Source organism: Lissotriton vulgaris, chromosome 12, assembly GCF_964263255.1.
Source record: "Lissotriton vulgaris chromosome 12, aLisVul1.2, whole genome shotgun sequence".
NCBI lineage: Eukaryota > Metazoa > Chordata > Amphibia > Caudata > Salamandridae > Lissotriton > Lissotriton vulgaris.
The window spans coordinates 21385764-21397182 of record NC_141700.1 but is presented as its reverse complement, the minus strand read 5'-3'; the positions used below and the strand labels follow the sequence as shown (position 1 = coordinate 21397182).

General features: G+C 50.2%; 1 pseudogene; it reads right to left on the bottom strand.

Moving 5' to 3' along the window:
- Positions 1–10876: 10876 nt before the first annotated feature.
- On the bottom strand, positions 10877–11174 carry LOC147673087 (protein S100-A11 pseudogene; annotated as a pseudogene).
- Between the last annotated feature and the right edge of the window lie 245 nt (positions 11175–11419).

Here is an 11419-nt window from a genome sequence, read left to right as displayed (position 1 = left end):
ACTCGCCCTCTGGTGTAATCTATACCCGAGCGGCACAGCAGCGGCAACTAAAGTCAGGAGACTGGCACCATCCCTGAACGTGGTATCCTGTGACCACCAATTCTTAGACACTAAAAAGAAAAGCAGGCCGAACATGGTCCGAACCAAAAGCCCTATTCCTGGTCAGGCCAACCAAATAGATAAGTACACTGTCACAATGGGACAGATGAAAGGAGCGGTGGGGAGCTCTACAACTACAGAAGAAGATGAACACGTGTCCGATCCCTCACTAAAGGATATCATGAAGGTGATAACAGAGCCCCGAAGTACACTGGAACCTAAGCTGGATATAGTAACGGAAGAGGTGAACTTACTCAGAGCAGATTTCCGCAAGCTTGCATACAAAATATCCATGGCCAATACAAACGTAGGGGGCCTTCAAGCAAAGACTAAATGTCTGGATGAGCAAGTGACTGTCCTAACAAGACAACAAACAGAAATGATGGCCCACCTGGAAGATTAGGAGGGCAACGCCTGATGCAATACTATCCGAGTACTGGGAGTCCCAGAGGGGCAATCTGCAGACCTCTTTCTCGAAGACTGGATTCTCCACACCCTCAAGCCTAAGCGTTTGTCCAACTCCTTCTCTGTGGAGCGAGCTCCTCAAGCGTTGGGGTCACGTCCAGTCCCCTCCACCCGGAGCACAATCTTAGCCCGCATACTCCATTTTAGAGACCAAGATACCATCCTATAAGCGGCATGCTTGCATGGCAACCTGCAGTACGAAAATGCAAATATCCATTTTTTTCCCGACTTCGCACTACGGGTACAGCACCAACGATGGACTTGTGATGCTGTAAAGAAAACTCTCCGGGACAAACATTTCAAATGTATGATGTTGTTCTCTGCCAAGCTCAGGGTGTTGGCAGACGGGAAATCATTCTTCTTCACAACGCTGGAAGAGGCTTGGGAATGGCTGGAGGACGACTGGGCGAGGAAGAAATTAGGGGCAGACGACCGCCACGAGAGAGCAATATCAGAAAATGCAAGATCTAACCTCCCAGCCGGATGCATGACGCAGATAAGTGACAATTGTTGTCTGGGGCAGTGTCCTCTGCAGCTTTCTGTTCTTCACTATAGAGACAAAGGGTGAAAGAGGTATAAGGGAAGTTGCGTGTCCCTGGGCCTCTGCTATTTACACCTAATTATCTATTTCTTCTATTTGTCCCAGGGATACACCCCAACCTATGGTGACTTTTTTACTTTTATACTGTCTGTGATTTTGGGGTTATGACTCCTTCTTGATAATTTTTTACTTCATTGACGCTGGCGGCGTGTACACTACCCCTCTATGTGGTTATAGGTACACTTGTTGGGTGACAGGCACTCTGCATGTTGGGGATGAGGGGCGGTCGTTACTCACCAAGCAGGGATGCAGGGAGGGGGGAGGGGGGATGGAGGGATTGTTTGTTTACACTGTTATGTTGATTTGTTCTGCTCATCAAGGTCATAGATGACACATACATGAGACTTGACATACCTATGACAGAAACACAACCTGCCTACTGCGTGCTTGGACATAGAACGTAAATGGGCAAGGAAACAATTAAACGCACATTAGTCCTACAGCACATTAAGCACCATTCTCAGGATGTCATATTGCTGCAGGTTACACACCTCAAAGGACATCACTACAAAGCCTAAACTGCCTTGGGTACAAGCTTGCGGCCCATTCCTGGGTTTCCGCAGATTCTCGGGTGAAGATATTCTGCTGCAAATCTCCTTGCCCTTTACGGTCCGTAAAGTCTCGTGGGATGACTTGGGGTGTTGTCCCTTGCAGGTATGTAGGGGGCCAATCCTTTACTTTTTGCTCATTATACATCCCACCGAAACTACATGCAGTCCTCTTCTCGAAAATTAGCGCTCTTCTTCTGAATCTACCCGCTGGGACCCTCCTTACAGGAGGGAGGTGGTATGAATGCAGTGATGGACCCAGACCGAAGGGGCGCTGCAGGGGGGCATGCGAGCAGACAGACTCTTCCCCCGAACTTTACAACAGCCAGGGCGACTTATGGAGGACCCACATCCTTTTACTTGAAGCAATATACATACTACTCGGCACAGCTCGGGTCAGCCTCTGGAAAGTCTGGGAACCCCCCTCCTGTGTTGCAAATTCTTTGAAGTTCAGCAGGATCTTCAGAGATGCAAACCGGTCAGATGCGTCTTTGGTGCCTGCCACGCAGGGGACGAACCCCTATGCACTTAAGAGTATATGGTCTGGCTGCATCACAGAACAACCACAAAGAATAGATTCTGAAGGCTGCAGAGGGGCCCTGCTCATTCATAGGCACCATCTCACGCAAAACCCAACACCCTCTCACGCAAAACCCAGCACCCTGCCTTCAGGATTGATAAGGCCTGCCATGGGTGTGATTTAAGGTAGATATAGGGAACCTAGATCTAGTAAGGGGTGCTTACACCACCTTACACAGGCTGCTGTAGCAGACCTGTTGTGTCATTTTGGAAGACTGCCCAGGGGTGGCATAATACATGCTGCAGCCCCTGGTAGGCCTCTGGGGTACCTGTGCCCTGGGTACATAGTGTACCATATACTGGGGACTCATAAGGGTACCCCAGTATCCAATCTGGAGTGTACCCAAAGTACATGGAATCATTTTAGAGAGGAAGCAGCTAGGCTGGGGTTCTGGATAGCAGGGCCCCAGCCAGACTAAAGTCGAAAAACAGTGAAACATAAGCAAAAAAGGGGCGGGGGTAACTATAAGAAGCAGATCCTACTCTCCTACAGTTAATGCAACTTAGTTTTGCATAATTCATACTACCCCTGCACACTGTTGCATAAATGGGGGTGGTACATATATCGCAGTGCATGAGGGGCTGCGCGCAAGAGGGATCCCTCTACCATATCTTATGGGAATGCCCAGTGATTTGTACATACAGCGGGGCGTGATGGCAGTGATGTCTAGGGTCTTGGGGGTGAGGGTGCCTATGTGTTTACTGTTGATGATACAGGAAGAGGAAGACTGGCACCGGAATACTAGACTCCGGCTGGCATTGGCAGCAGGAATGGCATCACATGACATTAACTGTGGTAGTGTCAGATTCAGACGGTGAGGCAGTCTGGACCACAGGGACATGTTGTGAACCTGATGACACAGGCAGGGGTGGGCGCCTAGCTGCATCTTTAGCTTCCCGATCTGCTATTGCGTTTCCCCCTGACACAAAATCCTGTCCATTTGTATGTGCAGCACATTTCGCCGCTGCCTATGGTAACGCAAGTGCTTCTATTAAAGCCTCTAAAGGATTCCTATGCATAACCTTACTTCCGTCTGACCTAAGGAAGCCTCTCCTGCTCCATCTCATAATACTGGAATGTATAGTGGTAGTCTCATAAGCAGAAAATGAATAGATTGTGATGGCTTTTCCTATTCTCTCCTTAAGAGCTGCTTTCAATGCTATCAGTTCTGCTGTTTGTGCAGAATAATGTGATGTGAGTGTTTACTGTTCTGATGTGTGTCTGAGACTCATGCTGTTGTGCTCGGACTACTGCTGCACTTGTGTGTCTTACTCCTGTATCTTGCTCAATAGTAGAGGAACCATCAGCAAAATAGAAAATGCTTCCTGGAATAGGATCCTCTGTTGCTTGACTTTATTCATTAGGAATTTATGTTGTTATGTTAATAAAAATTAATATAGCGCACATACACCAAGAGGTTTCTTGGCACTTTGCTTTGGGCAGTATCAAGGCTGCAGCGGATTACGCATGAGCCTGCTCAAACAACCATGTCTTGAGCATTTTTCTGAACCCCAGGAGGTTGTTGCAAGATCGGATCACTAGTGATAGAGAGTTCCAGAATTTGGAGGTCAGATAGGAAAACCTACACCCTCCCTGGCGTTTGAGCTTGAAGCTGGGAGTAGTTAACAGCTGGAGATGTGCTGAGCGCAGGTTGCGGGCGGAACATGCCTCAATATCATGCAGCTGATAAATTTAGGGCTCCTACAATGAAGGGCCTTAAATATTAGGCACCCCGTCTTAAAAGCTGTGCGTTTGGGAGCCAGTGAAGTTTTGCTAGTAAGGTCTCGCAGATTGCCATCTTGGTTGTTTGTGGATTAGTCTTGCACCAGCTGGAGATGTTGAAGTAAGAACAGTGGCAAGCGAGGTAGATAAAATTAGAGAAATCTAGATGAGAGAGTACCAGGGCGATCACTACCTGTATGAGAGTGGCGTGGGTTAGCAGTTGGGAAATCTTCCTGATTTTGCGTGGCTGGAAGAAGCCGGTGGAAACCACTGCCCCTATTTGGCATCCAAGTGAGAGATCGGCATTTATGGTAACTCCTAGGCTTTTTACGAAGGGGGACGGGGATGGGGGGAGTTCCCAGTTCAGTCGGCCAATAGTGGGGGCCCCAAAGGATCTGGGCTTTCCCGGCCAGGACTAGTTCGGTCTTGCCCAGGTTGAGTTTAAGATTGTTGAGATCCATCCAAAGCTGGATATGGAGCATGGTGGCTTGGAATTCCTGGATTGAGTTAGAGGAGTTATCAATAGAGAAAACAAGCTGAAAGTCATCTGCGTAGTTAGAAATGGTTACCTTCCTGTTCCTTAGGGAGTGAATCAAGGGCAGGAGGTAGAGATTGAACAGGCGGGGAGACAGCGATGATACTTGTGGGACCCCACACATGGTAGCGATCTTGGGAGCAGTAAAAGGAGCTAGGCGCACTGCTTGGGTGCGGCCCTCGAGGAAGGACTTGATTCGGTTGAAGGCTGAACCCTGTATGCCGGCCTGTCTGACAGGGTCCATGGAGATTTCATGGTCGACTGTGTCAAACGCGGCCGACAAGTCCAGAAGCACCAGGGCTGGGGGGTGCCCTTGTCCGCATTAGCTTGTAAGGCCTCCAGGACCGCGAGTATAATAGACTCAGTAGAGTGAGCGGGCTGGAAGCCTGCTTGGTGAGAGTCAAGGTGTTCAGAGTGTTCAATGAAGTTGGATAAACTCCTGGCGACATGGGCCTCTAATATCTTGGCCAAGAAGGGGAGTAAGTAAATGGGGGGATAGTTCGAAGGATTCAGAGGATCGGCTCCTTGTTTCTTTAGGAGAGGGACCACTATTGCATTCTTGAATGCATTAGGGACCGGCCCTGCGAGAGAGACTCATTTAAAAAGGGCAACACGATATGTGGTAAGGCAGAAAAGATCTCCTTTAGAATGTATGGAGGGCAGCAATCTCTAGGCGAGCCTGATTTGACTCGGGCCAGCAAGTCTAAGAAGGTCTGTGAGCAGATGGTGGGGAAGTGGTCTATGGTTTCTGAATTGGTGATCAACTTATGCATTTCATGGTGCTGCACAGTCGTGTGCATCATTCTCAGAGTCTAATATAGGATGAGCAAAGAATGTTGCAAGTTTCACTGTATGACACTTCACGACCTTCAAAGATGGTAGTGACAATAGCCTGTCATATCTGGACACACACTATGTAGCTGGAGTAGTCTTAGCCTTCTGAATGATAGAACGCATTGCATGTCCTGCATAGAGCATCAAAGGTGCCTGCATAACAATGAGGGTGCTCTTCTGCATTGTAAGGGCTTCAGTGGCGAGAGCTTGCTCGCAAGGATAATGTCTACATCACCAAATCCAGCTGTCCACTAAATTATGCAATAGGTTTATGTCCTAGAGCAGGGTCCTCCAACCGGTCGATCGCGAGCTACCAGTGGCTCGCCAAGACCCTGCGAGTAGCTCGCGCTGAATGGTGCTCAATTTAGTAGCCCTTTAGTGTTATTTGGGCTTTTAGGTTGTTTTCAGGCTCCGATCCCCGCCCTCACTCAATCCAGCTGCTCAGATTGGCTTGAGCTTAGCTGGGGCGGTGCGGGCAGAATAGGATGATGTTCTTCTCCTTCCTACGTGATCCGTGTCTCGTGACCATCTCGAAGTGCCCCTGCCTTTTCTTCACTGGCACTGTGCTGTTGAGTCGCGAGTGCTACGGGTGCAGGGCCGGACTGAGAAGCAAAACCGGCCCTGGCAAATTGCTCGGCCGGCCCCCTGGGGGTGCGACCGAGCGCTTTGTCGCGCCGGTTTTCGGCCGATTTTGTTACAGAGCCGCTTTTGCAGCTATGCTGCAAAAATGGCCCTGTAACAAAAACGGCCCCCTGGGCCCAAACCCGGCCCCCACCCTTGCGGTGCACCGGGGGATTGCCCGGTGCCCGCAAGGGCCAGTCTGGGTGCCAGTGCGGCGTTGCAGCAGGCGTGGCAGGGCACAGCGGCTGGTTTGCAGTTTGCACAAGCAGTAGAACTGCCGGGACCCGCGCCATCTGCCCTTTTCAGTATAGCCTGCCACCTTATTTTAATTTCCACAGAGCAGCAGGTAAGTGTGAGAAGTTGGCCTGATATGCAGTGCTCACTATTCTAGTGATCACTATGCATCAGTCCAAACGACCCTTATGGTGATTGGCTGTAAGTCAACCTTAGACCAGCTATCCTAGTAGCGTGGATACGAGCAGTCTTCGGGCTAAACTCTAGAGGGCGTGTTAAGCCAGCCGTTATACCATCACATACCCCTTGAACACCAAGTGAAAGGACACCACACAAGTGTTATGAAAATAAACTGTATTTATTAGAATCACAACAGCCCTGTACTCTTTATGAGGACAGGGTACTAAGCACACAACGAAACTCTTAAGAAAATACTTCAAGTGCACAATCTACACAAATGCCCGAGGGCACGGAAAGTTTAGTGGTCTCGGGCGAACCCGATGAGGTAAGTCAGAAGCGATAGGAACTCGGGACCCTTAGATCATGAGGCTATGCGGGCACCGAAATGCCGAAGTTACCTAGCCCAGGGGCTGCGGCTGCACAAGTCTTTACAGACGTCGGGAGTCCTCGCTGACGAACCAGGAGCCGGAAGCAAGGAGTTGCTGGCCGGCGACCAGTGGAGATAGTTCGTAGAGATCCAAGCCTGGATCAGAGATGGATGACACCTGAAAGCAGAGGGGACCAAGTTCGTAACTACTAGCCAGTAGTCAGAGGGTACCAGGAGGGCACCGGATGATCGTCACCTCGACTAGGTGAGTGGGCGACGCTAGGCTCTGCAGTCTCACGGACCAGGAGGCGTTGTCGGCGACCAGGATGGAGGTGCGAGCTGTCCCACGAAGGTTGATGCTGTCGGCGTCGCTGGGCCCAGGATTGGGGCAACAAGCCTTGGCAAATTCAGTGCCACGTGGTGGACCTAAAATGGCGTCTTGAGTGGACCAGGAGGGTCCGGGGTGCTCCTCTTTTAGAAGGGAGCAAGGGCCAGTCTGGAGCAACCAGACCAGCAGCGTTGGTTGTCGGGCGTCGTCGAGAAGGCCACAAGCCAGCGGCTAGTAACCAGACAACGTGCTGAGCGGCAAAGAGCAGAAGGGCCCCACGCAGATCGTGGAGATACTGGGAGGCTGCACTTCGGTGCTGGAGCTGCTCAGGGTCGGGGCTTCTCGGACCCCAGAGCACTCACCAGAGGATCCCTCGGTGGTCGTGCTGGTTAAGAAATCGTGCAGGTTTTGAAGATGGCCGGTCCCTCGGTCTCGTCGCACCCACGGATCTCAGCTGAGCTGACGATGTGGGTAGAGGTCAGAGGTGCCAGGGAAGCCGGTTCTCGTCGAGCTGGGCAGTCGGATTCCTGAGGAAGAACGTGCAGCAAACCGCAGAGTTCTTAAATGGTGCCTGCGGATGCAGGGTGACTACTCCTTAGCCACAAGGGAGAAATCTTGAGAAGAGTCGAGAGTTCCTTTCGTAGAAAGTATTCTTGATTCAAAGATGATCTAATTTGGAAGGGTCCCCGCTCCTGCCTTTAGCCTAAAGAAAGGGGTGGGTACGCGACTAGGTCCTGCCCTAGGGGTGGGACCAGGAAGGGGGGTGGTTGCACCCCTCTCCCATGCCGGACTTTCCCCAGGTCAGGGGCTGGGTGCCCCTGGAACTGGTTCTAGCCGGCAGATGCGTAGTGAGCACCGGGGTGCCACTCCGCAGTCACCTTCCTGTAAAGCCCTGCCTACCCAGGATACACAAAACCCTGTCTGGGATGGTGCGAGCACCGCCCCAGACAGGAAACCCTTTGTCCAAGCTCTCCTCGCTGGAAGGACTCCCAGCAGCAGGAGGTCAGACTCGTGTCTGTGGTGGCAGCATCCATTTTGTGGAGCTGAGGCTTCAGTTAACTTTAACCGGGGTTCACAGTTACGTACATGTCGTGTCCCTCTAGAAGGGTGGAATGCTAACCCCGTCGCCAGCATTGGTGAGGGGTCAGTATCCCGATTCGTATGACACCTTACTCGACGTGTCTTGATAACGCGATACCGAAGTTAGCGATATGGTACGCGTTATCATGGAACAGCCATTGGGTCTTTGTTCCGCAGGCTGCAACCGGGCTCGGCTCGTGCCAGAGCCCAACTCACACGATTCCACGCACTCTGCCTTCAGGATTGTCAAGGCCTGCCATAGGAGTGACTGATAGGAATTCGGGTGTCCATTTTAGGGTTAGATATAGGTATACTATATCTACAGCAAAGGGCGAGTACACCACCTTGCCCCAGCTGTCGTGCAGCCTGTTGTGTCAGATTTAGATGGCTATCCAGGGGTGGCATAATACATGCTTCATCCCCTGGTAGGCCCTGGGTACACCGATGCCCTGAGTTACAGGGTCTGACAAGGTGGCCCAGTTCCAATTGGGTAATGCACCTAAGGTACACATGTCAATTTAGCAAGAGAACAGCTAGGCTGTGGGTCTGATTAGCAGGCCCACAGCCAGAGAAAGTCGTAAACCAGTGAAACAAAAGCAAAAAATCTGGGTGATCATAGGATTGCAGACCCTACTCTCCTATGTATGTATGTATGTATTTGAGCTTATATAGCGCACAGCTACCCACAAAGGGTTTCCCGGCGCTTGCTTAGGGAACCCGTCCTGGTATTCCCCTGTGAGATAACCCCGGCAGGGTATCCACAAGGTTAAAGCCAGGCATCCCGCCGCGAGGGGCCGTTGTACAGTAAGCTGTGTCGAGAGACCGCTCAAAGTGTTAACATGGATTCGTTAATTTTGGTGCAGGGATATCAATTTAGAGAACCCGTAGCGTTAGGATTCTGGAATGAAAAAAAAACATTTCACAATATTTTTCAGGCCTGGTTTATGTTTCCGAGTCAGACACTGTCCATTGCTGGCCCTCCACCCCCTCTCAAGCCTAATGATGGAATCTGACAGGAATATTTCCGCATTCTGGAGGTTAACGCTTCTCATCTGCTGCGGTTATTAACCTCTTAAGTGCTGCGTCGGGGCGTTGGCCGACGGCAGCACTACCTCCCCAGTGCTGCGCACGTCCATTGGACGTCCATTCAGCACTAGTTCCAATGGACAGCGCAGCACTGGGGAGGGATATTTGCGCCGCATCTAAGGTGTTAAAGTTAGTAAATCTGGAACAGTGCTGGCTGCTCGCCCCGTATGCATCAGTGATAGTGGACAGTGAGTGGAGTTTGAAGATTTTGTATCAGTCTTTGTGCTGTAACTTAACTCAAAGTAAATCAGTGACTCGAGCCAACTTATATTAATTGCCACAGAGCAGCAGGTAAGCCGTGTCAGGAGGCCTCTCGAGGTGATAAACACGCATTTGTTACTTTTAGTGCAGGGATACCAATAGAGAACTCCCTAGCGTTAGGATTCGGGAATGAAAAAAAATCAATTTTACGATTATGTCAGACCTGGTTTATGTTTCCGAGTCAGACAATGTCCAGTGCTGCCCCTCACCCCCTCTCAAGTTGCTGAACAGGGCTTTTGTGTGTAGACATCTCTTGGGTATGGGTCGGGTAAAAGATGGCTTGCCTGGCAGTATCATTCATCTTGCTGCTACTGCTGTCAGCCCCTGCCCCAGGGAGCTGGTGGTAGTAGCACTCGAGGAGGGCACGCGGGGTGTACCAATGAACCCTTCTCTGGCTCAATCTGTGTCACAAATGCTTCCAGCCACCGCCTTATGTGTGCTGAGGCGGGGGACACAAACAAACAGCTTCCCCTGATAATCCTTTATTTTTTAAATTATTATCTCTTATTTGTTTACAAATAAGGCAACTGCTGGCATATTGGCTTTATGAGTTTATACCAGGAGTATTCTCTTGAAAGATCAACGAACAAGAATAGAACCCGGCCCATAAATGTTTGTAATCTCTGTGCTTGCATCCTTCGGTAGGCTCGACTGGCATCAGACCATGGTCGCGTGGCTGCCTTCTTATATATATTTTGTCTGTGGATATGAGAAAATGTGCAACACTGGGAGCAGAGAGAGAGACAGTCGCTGCCATGCCTGGGTAGTGACCTAAGGGCTGCTTGGAACATTGCCAGCATTGACTCATGGCCCTGGTTGCAGGCCCGGCGTGGACAGAGCACTATTTGAGGAAAGGTTGAGCTATTTCGGGATTGCAGCATGGCATGGGGCACTACTTCCATGTGGCTGGGTCAGTAGTTTAATTGGACAAATGTACTCGCTACTGCATGACTGGGCAGTTCTTGGGTTTGCCTTGGGCTCAAGTAAAAGAAGCTACTAAAGGAGGCACTTCTGTTTTCTTTGCTCCACATTCCAGATCTTTTTCATGCTCCAAGAATAACAAATGAGCTGCCAGTTTAGCGTGCTCAGCAAGGTCGGACTGGCTAATTTAAATTTAAATAAAACTATTTGCTGGACATTACCCCCTCGAGGTGATCAGAAGAGTGTGGGTTCCAGTCAAAATCAACAACGAAAATACATTGACTGTGAGAAATGGCCCCATTTCTGATCATTTATGACAAATGTGCTGTGATCTTTTATGGAAGGTAACTGTGAGGAAGCAAAGTGTGATGTACGTCTGCATACTTGAGATCTGGCTTGGGTACAAATTTGCCTTCACATTATTGCTTTGCGGCAGGCAATCACCATACCCCCAATCAGGCTCAAAAACTCCTGGAAGTCAATCTGGTTATCTTTCTTCCCATCAACACCACCAAACACTAGACTAGGAGGCCATCATTTTCTTCAGTGCCTCTTTGTTAAGCTTTTACGCTCTGGAAATGAAATGCGCAAACTCTTTGAATTACATTTTGCCGCGGTCTCCGTCCTTGCCAGCGTACCTCTGAAAAGTGGTGATCTGGTATTCCATGCAATGCTCCATTTCTGAAGGCGGATCTGTACACAACTGTGCCATTGTGAAAGTTCTGGAAAGGGCTGGCCATTTGTGTCTGAACTGTCTCTGGACTCGGAGCAACGAGCAGCAGGCGAGCAGAGAGCTTCCCAGCTTTGATCAGCCACACAGCCAACCTACAGCATCCTCTGATGACCTTGAGGCAGGTCCAGAGCCATTCATGAGACATTTCTCCTCCCCAACACCTGTCCTTTGGTATCTACAAAAAGTGTGCCTACACAAGCGGACTCAGTGGTTATGCATGGACT